The following is a 16683-nucleotide window of genomic DNA, read 5'->3' on the forward strand; positions in this document are numbered from 1 at the left end:
AGTAAGTATTTAAATTCTCAAACAGACAACAATTTAATCTTTCAGGATGACCTTATTATTCCTTTCAACAGTCTTAATTTTTAACAATATATATTCCAGGATCATCTTGTAATTTTTCTGCACCAGCCCCAGAATCAGCCCTCATTCATTTCAATGGAGCAAGTTATTGAGAACCAAGATCTGAGGGCTTAGTACCCTCATCGTGATTAGGGTATCACTTGTACCAGTTGCTTGGCCTCTCCCTCTGTCTGTCTGTTTCTCTGTCTCTCTCTCCATATATGTATCCATACACATTTATATTGATTTTTTTTAGATTCCATGATTTCATTACTGATACATCCAGTTTAATCATCAGGCTTCATACTTGTTTATTTCCATTCTATATTTTTAATCCATTCTCTGGCTTTGAGAAATTTGGCACCTGGTTTTGTTTTATTTTTTCAACTTGTTTTCTTATTTTATCAATTCTCTGTTTAACCAATGTCACATCTTTTCCACCTTCTTCCTGACACAGATTCCTATTCACCATCCTTGTGCTCTGATATCCTATGCCAAAACGGCATTTAAAATCCTTAATTACATGAGAAATGAAGAGAAAAAAACAACAGATCAAAAAACAAACAAATGCTCAAAATCTTGCATCATCGTAACACTTCAAAGTTTGCCCCAGTATTTTTTTCTCAAAAAAAGTGAAACAATGTATATTATGTGACAAGGATAGAGCAAATGTTTTCTAAACTGATGATAGCTCTGAGAGCTTTACCCTAAGTCACGTTTGTTTGTGTGAGAGATTTGAAGATCTATCATCTAGTTGTCAATCCCTAGCATATTACTACACTCAACTTGTCACCTCTTATTCTGTGCGGTTCATTCATTCACTCATGCATTCAACAAATGTTCACTGAGCACGTATTTGAAACCGAAGATGCCAGCGTTGTACAGTTAGTCCTAATCCCTTCACTCTTGCACCTTATCTTAGAATGGTGAAAATAAAAATAGAGAGAAATAAACAAATGATAATATTGTGATGGGTTGTGCTATGCATTATGTGGGAAGCACTCTTCTGAGAAACAGAAGCTTGGGAGACCACATTTGGATTTAGTTGTACAAAGACAATTTATTTAATATAGTGATATACAAAATTATAGTAAATTGGAAATATAGGTAGAAATAGAAGAGGCTTTATTTTGTACACTATAGTGTATATGAAAAACCACTGATGTATTTCAAATAAGAAAACAACATTATCGGATTTATATTTTATAAATAAAGATCTGCAGTTCTGTGGGGTACACATTACAGGACATTTTAGCTTAGGCCAAGGGTCACCAGTGATGGTCTGTAGCTTAAATCTGACACACTGACTGTTTGTGTAAATAATATTATATTGGAATGTAGCCATCTCAGCCTGTTTTCTGCTGCTATAAGAGAACACTACAGACTAGGCAACTTATAAGGAACAGAAGTTTTTTTGGCCAGTGCTTTTGAGGGTGGGAAGTCCAAGAGTTTACCATTTGGTGTTGGCAATTGGAAAGGGTCATCCCATAGTGGAAGGGCAGAAAATGGATGGGTGAGAGAGAATGAGAGAGGGCAAGAGTACGTGAGACAGAGAGGAAAAGACGATGGAACTCCTAAGACAAGAGACCCAGTTTTGAAAAAATGGCATTTGTTCATCTAGAAAGATGAGATCCTTAGGAGCTAATATCCTCCAATAAGCTCCATCTCTTAAAACTGCCACAATGGCAGCGAAATTCCAAATTAAGAACTTTTGGGGGGCACATTCAAACTAAAGAAGTAGCCATCCTCACTTTTGTATATATTGTATATGACTGCTTTTTTCACTCTAATGGCAGAATTAAATAGTTGCCACAAAGATCCAATGATCCACGAAGCCTAAATATTTATTGTATGTATCTTTCTAGAAAATGTTTCTTGACTCTTGATTTAGGCAAAAAATAATAGTAACTTGTTACCAAGGTTTTGGTAATATATATGGCAACACTTGGACAGATTTGAGATCTAAGTTGGTAAGGATGAAAATAGAAGATAATTCCTAGTTTTGCAGATTTACGTGTTGATAAATTGTGGTCTTTTTTACTGTGATGGTGCCATGATTTTTGTATTTCACATTTCAATTTTTCTTTTCCTTATACTTTCCATCTCTATTCTGAAATTTCTCATGTGTTTATGTGTGTTGCCTTCCTAGCAGCTTTAACATATTAATCCCAGTTGTTTTCCTCAGCCATTATCATGATTAATTTTTTCCCACTACTTAGAAGTTGAGCAGGTTTGGGAGTTTGTCTTTGTCTTCCTTGCATCATTACCTTCAAATATCTTCCGTGTCACCATGTGCTTAATGTGGGCTGTGGTTTTCTAAAGGATTTTCTCGCACTATGCTTAGCTTTAGGTCTTCATCATGTGCTTGTACCTAGAGAGGACATCATTCTATGCTCTTTTTTCCCTCCCACAGCTATAGATTGCTATTGTTTGTTAATTAGTGCTGGCTAACCTGGTGGGGGTTGAAGAAGGTGAATTTTCTTTGGCATCCAGTTTTAGTCTCAGTCTTAGGCAGATCCTGTGTTACTAAGTCTCTGATGTGGGGTTTCATCAGGGTTTCTGCCACTTTCATATCACTAAGAGCCTTCTGATTCTCTTGGTAGATATATATTTTTTCCCATTCCCAGGGGTAGAGGACTTTTTTCTTTTTCTTTTTCTCCAGCTATAGTAAATCTTCTCCTGTTCTCTCAGAATAACAAGATTGTTGCTCCTGTCCAAGCAGTTTAAAGCTTTTGCTCCTTGGAGGAAACATGGTGTAAACAAGACCTTCTCCTTGCTGCAGTAGCAGCTGCTCCCCTTCTGCAGTACAGCTCTGTGGAAGCAAATTTCTCCAGTCTCCCAACCTGCCCCCAACCTCATTATTTCCCATGAGCCCCTAGTGGAGGTCATTGGAGCAGAGCCTAAGAGTAGGTATGAACCCCCCTATGTCTGTGGCTGTGAGATATTGCACGCTGTCACACTAACCAGTATTGGTACAGCCTTACAGTTCAACCACTTATTTTAATCATTATTGTATAATCAAGGCTTCAAATAGTGGGCCTATTGAAAGCAGGAGGCATATAGTAAATATTTTTTAAGTTAACCCATATTTTACTGATATTAATTCATTATATGCTTATATAATATGTTTCAATAATTTTCCTATATGTGAGAATTCTAGTTTTTATTATCATCAAATATGGTGCATGTGATTTTGTGTATGTGTTTATTCTGTGTTTACAGTTACATTTATTTCTGCAGAATAATTTTCCAAAAATAATATTACTTGCTTGAGCATATAATAAGCACATTTAATTTTATTTAAAAATACCCTTCTGGATAATGTTTCTAAACACTATAGCATCTTACAGTTCCACCAGTAATGTATGAGGACTCCCATGTGCCCTGCTTTAACAGGCACTGGATATAATTACATTGTTTGATTTTCCAAACTATTCACTGATATCATAATATTTTTGATAATCTTTTCCCTAATTATATAAAGACTTTGTATATGTCAGTTAGATATTTGCATCATTTTATGTGGAATTTGTGTTTTAAATTTTGACCCATTTTACACAGGATTATTTAATTTTTCTATCATCATTAAAGGCTATTTTAAAATATTGGTATCTAATATTCTCCATTAGATGCTTTCTATATCTAGTTTTGACCTATAGTCTTTGGGCAAAATCTTATATAATTATAAATCTAATACCATTGTATAATGGGAGATGATGAATATATAAAGAGACCTATTATTAGTCTTTTAAAAAATATTAATTGGACTTAACATAGTTGTAATATACCTGGAATATCTTTATTAAACTCTTCTTTAAACTTTGGTATGTGTCCATCTAGCACTTTTCATACCAAAGTTTCTACCTGTTTTCAGTGGCCTTTTCAGATAGAGATCAAAAGAAGACTATGCAATATAGATCCCTAACACAGAGAAAAGACCTGAAGCAGGAAATCAAAGAAGTTCCCCTGAGATTTCATTTTCTCATTTATTCTCACTGTGGTGAAGAATAAAAATGTTAAATTTCAAATTCTAAGAAAAAGATTAACCAAAAATTGCACTGTAACAAATTCAGGGCTCAGATTTTAATCTACCAACAAATTGATCATTTAGTGTTTTCATAATTTTTGTATCACCTAGATTACAATGACATTATCTGCCTTTTTTCATATATATATATAACAAATATGTATGTGTGTGTTTGAGTTATTTGAAATACTGTACTGCAGATGAATATCTTATGCAAATTCTTTCATTTAATCCTGATAGTAATTTTGAGATGTGAATAATCTTTTTTCACATTTTACAACCCAGAAAAATAACACGAAAGGCTGTGTCACTTTCAAGATTACAGAAAGACTAGAATAAGGGAAGTGAGACTAAAAGTCCATTCTTATATTTTTGAGTGAATTTCTCTTTCCAAACATAATTGATCATATTGAGATGACCACTTCATGTATCAATCACGGAGATAATGTTGTTTTCTTTCAAGACATACTTGCATTTTACTTCCTGTCTACACTACTATACAGTTATTCTGATGCAAAGATGGTCATCTTCCTACCCTGCTACCAGGTAAATTCTTCTGTCTTGCTCATTATTGTATTCCAATACCTGGCATAGAGCCTGGATTCAAATTGAGGAGTTCTGTAATAAATGTATTCGAACAAATGCTATTAATGAACGTTGAATGGTACAAGCATGAGTAAAAACAACAAAAGCCTTCTCTTTAGTGGCTAGAAATTGTTGCAACATTTTTAAAATAAAATTTATTACATATATACTTAATTGTGTTTTTAAAATACGACAAAAATAAAGTTACCTACGATTTTATCTGAATTTTGTTAGTGGATTAAATAACCAGTACACATATGAGAAAATCAACATTATGTTATCATTGCAGAATATCTCATATATTGTTTATTTAAAGTATATATAAAATTTGTGCACCTTCAAGCCTATAGTGAATTAAATAAATAAATATTATATATAATGTACAGCTTATGTAAAATAAATTAAAAACATTAAAATTTTAAATGCATGTGACTAATTCGTTATCTGTATCAGTATAACCCACTCACTAGTATAAATTATGCAGCTTGTTAAACATTTTATTTAACTAAGTTTTAGTTCACTTACTCTTCCTTTTAATGGAAAACTAAAAAATGTCAATTTTTACATTAAATAATCCAAGTATATTATAAAATATGAACTCAATTATTAAAAATAATTTGATGGTTTCCACAAGTTTTGTACATGTATAAAATTTATGGGTATATGTATAAATATACTCTGATTAAATCATTAGAGTATGTTAATAAATCAAGTTGTGAAACACACTTTTTTCTATTTACCCATTATGAGATTACTATGTAATATTTGGATTCAGTAAAATCATAAGTGACAATCTATTCAGCACTTATTCTAAATCTGCTAAGATTTATCAAAAACGTTTGTTCTAGTTATTCAGAAGTAAAAACATTTTTGTTTATTTTTCTTGAGTAAATATAGTTTCTTAAAACCAAAATAACTGCCTAAAAATGCTTGATTTTAGGACACACAAATTTTTTTTATAATATGTCTTTTCTCTGGGAACTTGAAGGCCATATTTGTAAATAAAAAAGAAATAATCAACATATCTTTTTTGTGTGTGTGAAGTGAAATTTTTTTTAATTTTATTATTATTATACTTTAAGTTTTAGGGTACATGTGCACAACATGCAGATTTGTTACATATGTATACATGTGCCATGTTGGTGTGCTGCACCCATTAACTCGTCATTTACCATTAGGTATATCTCCTAATGCTATCCCTCCCGCCTCCCTCCACCCCACCACAGTCCCCGGAGTGTGATGTTCCCCTTCCTGTGTCCATGTGTTCTCATTGTTCAATTCCCACCTATGAGTGAGAACATGTGGTGTTTGGTTTTTTTGTCCTTCTGATAGTTTGCTGAGAATGATGGTTTCCAGTTTCATCTATGTCCCTACAAAGGAAATGAACTCATCATTTTTTATGGCTGCATAGTATTCCATGGTGTATATGGGCCACATTTTCTTAATCCAGTCTATCGTTGTTGGACATTTGGGTTGGTTCCAAGTCTTTACTATTGTGAATAGTGCTGCAATAAACATACGTGTGCATGTGTCTTTATAGCAGTATGATTTATAATCCTTTGGGTATATATCCAGTAATGGGATGGCTGGGTCAAATGATATTTCTAGTTCTAGATCCCTGAGGAATCGCCACACTGTCTTCCACAATGGTTGAACTAGTTTACAGTCCCACCAACAGTGTAAAAGTGTTCCTATTTCTCCACATCCTCTCCAGCACCTGTTGTTTCCTGATTCTGTAATGATGGCCATTCTAACTGGTGTGAGATGGTATCTCATTGTGGTTTTGATTTGCATTTCTCTGATGGCCAATGATGATGAGCATTTTTTCATGTGTTTTTTGGCTGCATAAATGTCTTTTTTTGAGAATGTCTGTTCATATTCTTTGCCCATATCTTGACTTAAATTATGATTGATAAATCTTAAAGGAAAGATAAATCCAAAAATTATGATGAAATAAATGATGAAGAATATTTAAAAACTACTAAGATGTATTGAAAATTATGAAAAATTTAAAAGTAGACATGGATTATGTTGAACTGGGTATATATGTAGACAGATAAGGGTATAGTTTTGGAGAAGGTAGAAATATATATTCTTCTGGAGGAGAAGTATATTTTACAAAAAAAGCACAACACTGTTTTTATATATATGGTACAAGGGCAAAACTAGGTTGTACATTACACACTTTTTAAAAAGACTATATGAACTAATAAGCAAAAAATAGACATTATCTTAGATTGCATTAGCCTTTTTAAAGTATCACAAATGGGGACAAATACGCTCACAAGAAAATCTCCTAAAAGAAGTGAGTACATTCCCTCATCAGTCCTTTGCTCCTAATTATAACATAATGGAAGATGTCTGAAGTGGTAGGTGATTAAATTTAATAACCTCAATTTCAGTTAAATAACAAAAGCATCATTAGGGGAATAAGTGGAATGTTCATAAACCAGGTCATTATTATTGTTTAATATTCATTATTTACGTAATTATGGGCCATCTAGGGCTAACTTATCATCTTCCTTTTACAGGTGTGTCTCTAATCTATATTAGGAAAATAATAAGAAAATTTAGAGCTTTAAAAAGTTCTCTAGATGGCTACATTCAGAACCTTCAAAAATTGTCCTAAAATTTTATTTTTTCATTTTAAAAATTATTCTATCACTGACTCTACAAATATTTATTCAAATTCCTCTTAATATATGTGCTGTAATCCAGCCACTAGCACAGTTTTGAAGAAAGATGATGTCCTGTTCTTAACTAGATTGGGTGCTGATGTCAGAGTAGAAAATATACAACTTAAATACACATTAATTCTATAATTTCAGATAGTGATAAAAATAGAAAAAATAAAACTAGACAATTGTTTCTGGGAGCCAGAGGTCAAATCTGTCTGGGTGGGTAGAATTGGACTCAGACAAAGTAAATTAAAAGGACAAGGCCCTAAGCCAGAAATAAATTTAGAGTAACAATCAGAACTTTAGCATGGATTAAACATAATGGGGAAGGGATGGCTGGCTATTGACATAAACAGAAGTAGGAAATATACCCTATCTTCTTGAGACTGGTAATCTAAAATATTTAAGGGCTGGAAGAATAAATATGCTTCTGTGGGTTGTCATGAAGTATCACTATAAGTTAAAGCATATTTTCTTCTGATATGGCTTGAACGTATCCCCACCCAAATCTCATTTTGAATTGCCACGTGTTGTGGAAGGAACCTGGTGGGAGGTAATTGAAATGTAGGAGCAAGTTTTTCTCGTGCTGTTCCAGTGATAGTGATTAAGTCTCATGAGGTCTCATGGTTTTAAAAATAGAAGTTTTCCTGCACAAGTTCTCTCTCTCTTTGCCTGTCACCATCCATGTAAGACATGACTTTCTGGTCCTTGCCTTCCACCATGATTGTGAGGCTTCCACAGACATGTGGAACTGTAAGTCCATTGAACCTCTTTTTCTTCCCAGTCTCAGGCATGTTTTATCAGCAGTAGGAAAACAGGCGAGTACAGTAAATTGCCAACAGTAGAGTGGGGTGTTGTTGAGAACATACCCCAAAATATGGAAGTGGCTTTGGAACTGGGTAACAGGCAGAGGTTGGAAGAGTTTGGAGGGCTCAGAAGAAGACAGGAAAATGTGAGAAAGTTTGGAACTTCCTAGAGACTTGTTGAATGGCTTGGCCCCAAATGCTGATAATAATATGGACAACAAAATGCAGGCTGAGGTGGTCTCAGATGGAGATGAGGAACTTATTGGGATCTGGAGCAAAAGTGACTCTTGTTATGTTGTAGCAAAGAGACTGGTGGCATTTTGCATGTGCTCTAGAGATTTGTGGAACTTTGAGCTTGAGAGAGATGATTTAGGGTATCTCACAGAAGAAACTTCCAAGCAACAAAGGATTAAAGAGGTGATTTGGTTGCTGTTAAAGGCTTTCAGTTTAAAGGGAATCAGAGCATAAAAGTTTGAACAATTTGTAGCCTGACAATGCAATAGAAGAGAAAATTCCATTTTCTGAGGAGAAATTCAAGCCAGCTACACAAATTTGCATAAGTAACAAGGAGCTGAATGTTAATCCCCAAGACACCAGAGAAAATGTCTCCAAGGCATGTCAGAAGTCTTCATGGCAGATGCTCCCATCACAGGCCTGGAGGCCTAGTGGGAAAAAATGGATTTGTGGGCTGGGTCCAGGGTCCCCATGCTATGTGCACCCTAGGGATTTTGAGCCCTGCATCCCAACCACTCCAGCCATGACTAAAAGGGGCCAAGGTACAGCTTGGGCCATGGATTCAAATGGCACATGCCCCAAGCCTTGACAGCTTTCATAAGGTGTTCAGCCTGCAGGTGCACAGAAGTCAAGAATTGAAGTTTGGGAACCTCTGCCTAGATTTCAGAGGATGTTTGGAAATGACTGGGTGTCCAGGCAGAAGTTTTCTGCAGGGGCAGGACCCTCATGGAGAACTTCTGCTAGGTCAGGGAAGAAGGGAAATGAGGAGTCAGGGCCCCCACACAGAGTCCCTACTGGGGCACTACCTAGCGGAGCTGTGAGAAGAGGGACTCCATCCTCCAGACCCCAGAATTGTAGATCTACTGACAACTAGCACTGCGCACGTGGAAAAGCTGAACACACTCAATACTACTGCATGAAAGCAGCCAGGAGGGAAGCTATACCCTGCAAAGCCAAAGAGGCAGAGCTTCCCAAGGCTGTGGGAGCCCAACTCTTGCATCAGCATGACCTGCATGTGAGATAAGGAATTAAAGGAGATCATTTTGCAACTTTAAGATTTGACAGCCCAGCTGGATTTCGGACTTGCATGGGTACTGCAGCCTCTTTTTTTTGGCCAATTTCTCCCATTTGGAATGGCTGTATTTACCCAACCTCTGTACCCTCATTGTGTCTAGGAAGTAACTAACTTGCCTTTGATTTCACAGGCTCATAGGTTGAAGGTCCTTGCCTTGTCTCAGATAAGACTTTGGACTATGGACTTTTGAGTTAATGCTGAAATGAGTTAAGACTTTGGGAGATTGTTGGGAAGGCATGATTGATTTTGAAATGTGAAGACATGAGATTTAAGAGGGGCCAGGAGTGGAGTTATATGGTTTGGTTGTGTCCCCACCCAAATCTCAACTTGAATTCCCATGTGTTATGGGAGGAACCCAGTGGGAGGTAATTGAAACATAGCAGCAAGTCTTTCCTGTGCTGTTCTCATGATAGTGAATAAGTCTCACAAGGTCTGATGGTTTTAAAAATGGGAGTTCTCCTGCACAAGCTCTCTTTTCTCTTGTCTGCTGCCATGTGAGATGTGCCTTTCACCTTCTGCCATGATTGTGAGGCCTTCTCAGCGATGTGGAACTGTGAGTCCATTAAATTTCTTTCTTTTGTAAGTTGTCCAGTCTTGGGTATGTCTTTATCAGCAGCATGAAAACAAACTAATACAGCCTCTAACCACGAAAACCACAGCAGCTCCTATCCAGATTGTGCTAGCAACTTATTCCAAGTGAGTGTTTATATTTCATACTATAATGAGAAATTCTGATTTTATAATTTTAATGAAAACATAGAAACAGAGCATATGTTTCACAAATTACATAGTTATACCCTGTAATTTTGACACTTTGTAATATTTAATAGAGATACCACATGCTTTACTCCTTTGAAAATTTGTGTGTGGTTGAGAAAGGCACACAAACCTTGCCTGTCTAAGTCTACACTGGGTAATTATGGATTGTATGGGGGCCTGTATTCTAAGGAATGGAAAGAAATGAACTGAAGGCTAGAATGGCTCTTCCAGAGTTTCTTTTAAGAAACATAAAGCCACTAGTGATTCTACATGCTTAGGCAATCCAATAGATATTTTCTCAAGACTGAGTCTTGCTGTATCGCTCAGGCTGTAGCACAGTGGCACAATCTTAGCTCACTGCAACCTCTGCCTCCTGGGTTCAAGTGATTCTTGTGCCTCAGCCTCCCAAGTAGCTGGGATTAGAGGTGTGCACCACCACTCCTGGCTAATTTTTTGTATATTTAGTAGAGAAGAGGTTTCTCCATGTTGGCCAGGCTGATCTCGAACTCCTGTCGTCAAGCAATCCACAATTTTTTTCTTTCAAAGTGCTGGGATTACAGGCATGAGCCACTGTGCTCAGCCACCAATGGATAGTATTTTAGCTGATTACCTCTTGAGATACCCCTGATGAGTTATAAAAATGTCATAAGCTTTGGGTCTGGGCGGGGTGGCTCATGCCTGTAATCTCAGCACTTTGGGAGGCCGAGGCGAGCGGATCACTTGAGAGCAGGAGTTTGAGACTAGCCTGGCCAACATCATAGTGAAGTTTGGTTTCTACTAAAAATAGAAAAATTAGCCAGGTGTGGTGTTCAGTGCCTGTAATCCCAGCTACTCGGGAGGTTGAGGTAGGAGAATCGCTTGATCCCTAGAGGCGGAGGTTGCAGTGAGCCAAGACCGCACCATTGCACTTCAGCCTGGGCAAAAAGAGCAAAACTCTGTCTCAAAAAAGAAAAATGTCGTAAGTTTCATAAGTTACTGAAAATTGATTAACAACACCATCATACATGCTAAGATTTTCTGTACCAATGTAGAATTGAAATATGGTAATTCTCAGAGTGCAACATTGAGCTAGTAAGGTAAGCTGGAGAAATGTTGATGGTCACAGTACCTTCTGATTCAGGATCCTTTCGGCTGCCAGTTTCGCCAGTTGCACATTGCTTCAGTCAGAATAAATTCTGGGATTTACTGTAGTGCCTCTTTGTGCCATAGAGTCTGGAAAGGAAAGAAAAACATTTCCAATATTTTCTCAAAGCTAAGATACTCAGAGTAGACACACAAGATATAAATGCAAAATCGAGCAATGTGAGATAACATTCATCTGGGAAGAGGCCATCTCTTTTCAAGTAGAGCAGTAGTAACATATGTTTTTTCTGGGGATGCCACAGTGGAGTTTCTAGTACACAGTCCCCATCACCATGGAGGTTGCAAGTTGGGCAATGATATAGTAAAGTCACTTTTCCTGATGGGGAGACTCAAACTTTTTTGCTTCTCTATTCCATAAATTCTAAACTTAATAATCTGTAATATATTTCTGTGTAATTAAACTAGCTAGAGTTTGCAATGCAATAAACAAATCTGCAATAGAATAAAACAGTTCCTGACAAATCAGATTATATGGCTTAAGCAAATAGATTTTTTGAGACATGAAAATATAAAAGCAAGTTAGTTATCTTCAAAAACACCTGGACCCAAAGGCTCAAACAGTGTTTGATTTTCCTCTTCCACTTCCATGTAGTATTCACCCTTAGGCACTATCTATGTGATGTCACAACTCAAATCTATGCATCTTACAATCATAATAAAAAATACTTTTCTTTTTTTTTTTTTTTTTGAGATGGAGTCTCGCTGTGTTGCCCAGGCCGGACTGCAGTGGCACTATCTCGGCTCACTGCAAGCTCCACCTCCTGGGTTCATGCCATTCTCCTGCCTCAGCCTCCCGAGTAGCTGGGACTACAGGTGCCCGGCTAATTTTTTGTATTTTTAGTAGAGACGGGGTTTCACCATGTTAGCCAGAATGGTCTCAATCTCCTGACCTAGTGATCCTCCTGCCTCGGCCTCCCAAAGTGCTGGGATTACAGGCGTGAGCCACCGCGTCCAGCCTAAAAAATACTTTTACTCAAATTTAATTAAATTTCATGCAACTCATTCTTACTGGATTAAGTGTAGACCCAGACCCATCCCCAAACCAAGTACCATGGCTAGGTTGTAAAATAAACAGATCAGTGTAAGGCCATGAACCCACCTCCGTAGCAAGGATGAGCAGGGCTTCAGTCCCATTTGTACTACATATACGAGCATGAAGAGGGATGATTTTCTAAAGAAACTAGCTATTATCAAAACAGGAAAATGGATGCAGGGCAAGAAAATACAAGCACAGAAAACCCTCTCCCAACAACCTCCCTCACTGTCTTTCTCACATACACACATATTACATTAAGAATCTTGTCTAGGTGCGGTGGTTCACGCCTGTAATCCCAGCACTTTGGGAGACCGAGGCGAGTGGATCACCTGAGGTCAGGAGTTCGAGACCAGCTTGACCAACAAGATGATACCCCGTCTCTACCAAAAATACAAAAATTAGCTGGGCGTAGTGGTGGGCGCCTATAATCCCAGCTACTCGGGAGGCTGAGACAGGAGAATTGCCTGAACCTGGGAGGTGGAAGCTGCAGTGAGCTGAGATTACGCCACTGCCCTCCAGCCTGGGTGACAAAGAAAGACTCTGTCTCAAGAACAAAACAAAACAAAACAAACATACAAGAAAACCGCAATTTCAGAAATAAGGAAATTCAAACATTGTTGATAAAATCTGTATATTTTAATGGTGTACATCAAAATATGTACAGTAAGCATGTTGTACAAAGAGAATAGGAATAATTGTGCAGACAATGGAATAGGAGAGACAGCAATACACATTTTGAAAAACTAAAAAGTTGTTCAGTGTAACTGTTATCTGTTGTACTCTGTGTGGTGTCTGTGGGGAACTGAACAGTAGCAGGAATCATCCAGAAATGAAAAATTAGAAATCTGAGATTAATGTATGAAAAGATAATGAGGCTTTGAAAGCCATGATAGCAAATTTAAAATTATTTCTAACAGCACAGGAATGTCATGGCACATTTTTAAAGCGGAGTGTGTGTAGGTGTTGGAGGCAGGGTGATCGAATTTTCATTCTAGACGTATTGCTGAAGCTGCTCCTGAAAGAGACAGGAGAGGGCCACTAAAGTTAGGAGGCTTGCACTAACCCAGGACAAAGTCACAATCGAAGTCTTGGCTAGGACTGTGACAAGTGATATCCAGGCACGGAACTTGAAATCCTAGGGAGTTGTCTTGCTTTTTTCTTTTCTTTTTTTTTTTTTTCTTTGAGACAGAGTCTCGCTCTGTCGCCCAGGCTGGAGAGCAGTGGTACAATCTCAGCTCATTGCAACCTCTGCCTCCTGGATTCAAGCCGTTCTCCTGCCTCAGCCTCCTGAGTAGCTGGAGCTGCAGGCGCCCACCACCATGCCCAGTTAATTTTTGAATTTTTAGTAGAGACAGGGTTTTGCCATGTTGGCCAGGCTGGTCTTGAACTCCTGACCTCAGGTGATCCACCCACCTCGGCCTCCCAAAGTGCTTGTATTACTGGGGTAAGCCACCATGCCCAGTCCTGCAGTTGCCTTTTCTTTAAACATCTTGATTAGAAGGAAGCATGTGTGGCCAGGCGGGGTGGCTCACACCTGTAATCCCAGCACTTTGGGAGGCCGAGGTGGGTGGATCACGAGGTCAAGAGATTGAGACCATCCCAACGAACATGGTGAATCCCCTTCTCCACTAAAAATACAAAAAATTAGCCAGGCATGGTGGCAGGCACCTGTAATCCTAGCTACTCGGGAGACTGAGGCAGGAGAATCACTTGAACCCGGGAGGCGGAGGTTGCAGTGAGCCGAGATTGTACCACCGCACTCTAGTCTGGCGACAGAGCAAGACTGAAAAAAAAAAAAAAAGAAGGAGGCATGTGGCCCCATCTGAATTTATATCCTTAGGCTTAAGAAAAATTTATCCTGACATAGAAATAGACTAGCTGTCTAAAAATTCCCAGCATATTTTTTAATGTACACAAACTCATAGGTATTCACTCCAGTATATGATTTACAAACAAGTTTTTACTTGATATTTTGTGGAATAAGCCAGAGTATTTTAATAGACGTCAAAATGTCCTGCTTCTATTTCCACCCTGATATTGAATTACTGTCAACCTCAGAAAAAATTCGAATCTTTTCTGGGCCCCTGTTATTGTTTGGGGGAGATTAGACAAATTGAATTTGATAGTATAGGTTAAATTAAATAAAATTGGTACTATTTGATTGATTTCAATTTATAAAACTAGCAAATTTATATGGCTCTGCTTACTATTTTTTTCACTTAAAAAACTCACGTGTAATTTTTCAACATGGTAGAGAACCAAAAATCAGGACCCTTGCTTTTCCTCCTTTTTTTTTTTTTTTTTTGAGACAGGGGTTTTTGCTTTGTCGCCCAGGCTGGAGTGCAGTGGCTGGATCTCAGCTCACTGCAAGCTCCGCCTCCCAGGTTCATGCCATTCTCCTGCCTCAGCCTCCCGAGTAGCTGGGACTACAGGTGCCTGCCACCACACCTGGCTAATTTTTTGTATTTTTAGTAGAGACGGGGTTTCACTGTGTTAGCCAGGATGGTGTCCATCTCCTGACCTGGTGATCCACCCTCCTCGGCCTCCCAAAGTGCTGGGATTACAGGCGTGAGCCACCGCACCCGGCCTTGTTTTTACTCTTAAAGTCAGTAGAAAACAAAGCAAACATGCTTCTATATTTACTTAAAAATGATTGACATAGACATATCTGAATATCTATAAATTAAAATTATGTTTTTCAATTACAAATAACTCATAACACCAGCTCTTTAATTCTACCACAATTGCAGATGCCTTAGGCACATCTCCATGGGTAGATTATTGTTTAATAAATATGTACTATATTCATAATTATAGGAACGAAGTTAAAATTAATTTCTTGGCCATTTTTTTTTCCTTTTTGTAATCTTAACAATGTGGAGCCCTATGTTCATTATTTCTTACAATAAAAGTACTCAAGAATGCCTTAGGTAATTGACCTATAATGATGATAATTTTCTCTTTGCCTGAGAAAATTACTTTTAATTTTAAATTTCTTCTTAATCTTACGGGAATGATTCAACTTGTCAATTCACTTGTTTTTGATTTCCCATTTTAATTAGTCTCAATTTAATTACAATTGATTGAGTTGAAATATCAAACATAAACTCCCTGCATGAATAGACAAATCTCGTTTTCTCAGTAGGCATCAACTTACATTTTAGAGAAAAATATACAAGTAACTCCTTTGCATGTGGTTGTGTACATGAACTTCCAAGTTTATTTTCCAGAGATTTTAATAAACTGATTTTTTTATAAGAACAATAACATCATCCCTGGGGTCTAGGTTACTCTTCTTCACTCTTCTTTTGCAGACAGACAGCAAGAGCAAGAGAGCGAGAGAACCTACAGGTGATTCTTATGCATGATCAAAGTTAAGAACTAGAAATTTTATATATTTATTCTCTGTCGTTAATTCCCTCCTCCATTTCTTAGTCTAATTACAACATATTGATATAGTTAAGCACCTTTTTAAAAATATAATTGCAATTAGACAGTGTTAGAAAATTAGGTTTAATTTGTTTTTCTTTTCCCAGTTGATTATCGCAATAGCTGTCATTTATCCTTATGCTATGCTCATCCATTTTTCCCTGTTGTATAAATGAGATTTAAGGGATTAGTGTCAAAATAGTATTTTTAAGAGAAAGTCTTATTAAACATTGCCACATGGGAGACATAAATCCAGGGCAATTCTACCAGGACAGCAACCTCTCTTTATTCCCCATCCTGCCTCAATACCAATTTACCCACTTAGTGTTCATTCCCAATTGTGAAAGAATATTTTGTTTTATTATAATACTTTTTATAAGATTCTCAAATTATGAGTATAAAATGTTTTAGTACAATACAATATATGTGAAGATTAGCATTCAATATCTAGTTAAAACAAAAGTATAACCATGAAAATTTAATTACAATTGCAGGTGACTTTCACACTATTGGGCAGTGAGCATTCTTAATATTCTGTATTTTTTTTAATTTTTATAAAGTATGATCAACTTTCAATGGAGCACTTTTTTAAAATTTCAAAACTGTTAAACAATCTGCTAAAATGAAAGGCATTATGAATCAGGAAATACAATTAAACAGAATTTGAGGTGAATGTGTGTGTTTTCTGTAAGTGATGTATTTTGTATTACATAAGTACAAAATAAGGTGCTTATTATAAATCAACTCTTCCATTGTCATGTGTCTAAATAAATGTTATGCATTTTATAACATTTCCTTTGGAAGTATATGTAGTTAAAAAAAAAGTATGGCCAACTAGCTTTTGACAACTCTTT

The 16683-nt window shown here is 37.0% G+C and overlaps 1 long non-coding RNA gene across 1 annotated transcript in view; it reads right to left on the reverse strand.

Moving 5' to 3' along the window:
• Positions 1-421: 421 nt before the first annotated feature.
• Positions 422-16683, reverse strand: part of LOC116456930 (uncharacterized) — a 41651-nt gene continuing 25389 nt past the window's right edge. The window contains exons 3-4 of the long non-coding RNA XR_004244849.1: positions 11330-11433; positions 422-571 (exon numbers count right to left, since the gene is read on the reverse strand). This is a non-coding gene — a long non-coding RNA (uncharacterized LOC116456930). The remainder of the gene's footprint in view (positions 572-11329; positions 11434-16683) is intronic.

The sequence above is a fragment of the Hylobates moloch genome, unplaced genomic scaffold, assembly GCF_009828535.3.
Source record: "Hylobates moloch isolate HMO894 unplaced genomic scaffold, HMol_V3 SCAFFOLD_17, whole genome shotgun sequence".
Classification (NCBI taxonomy): domain Eukaryota; kingdom Metazoa; phylum Chordata; class Mammalia; order Primates; family Hylobatidae; genus Hylobates; species Hylobates moloch.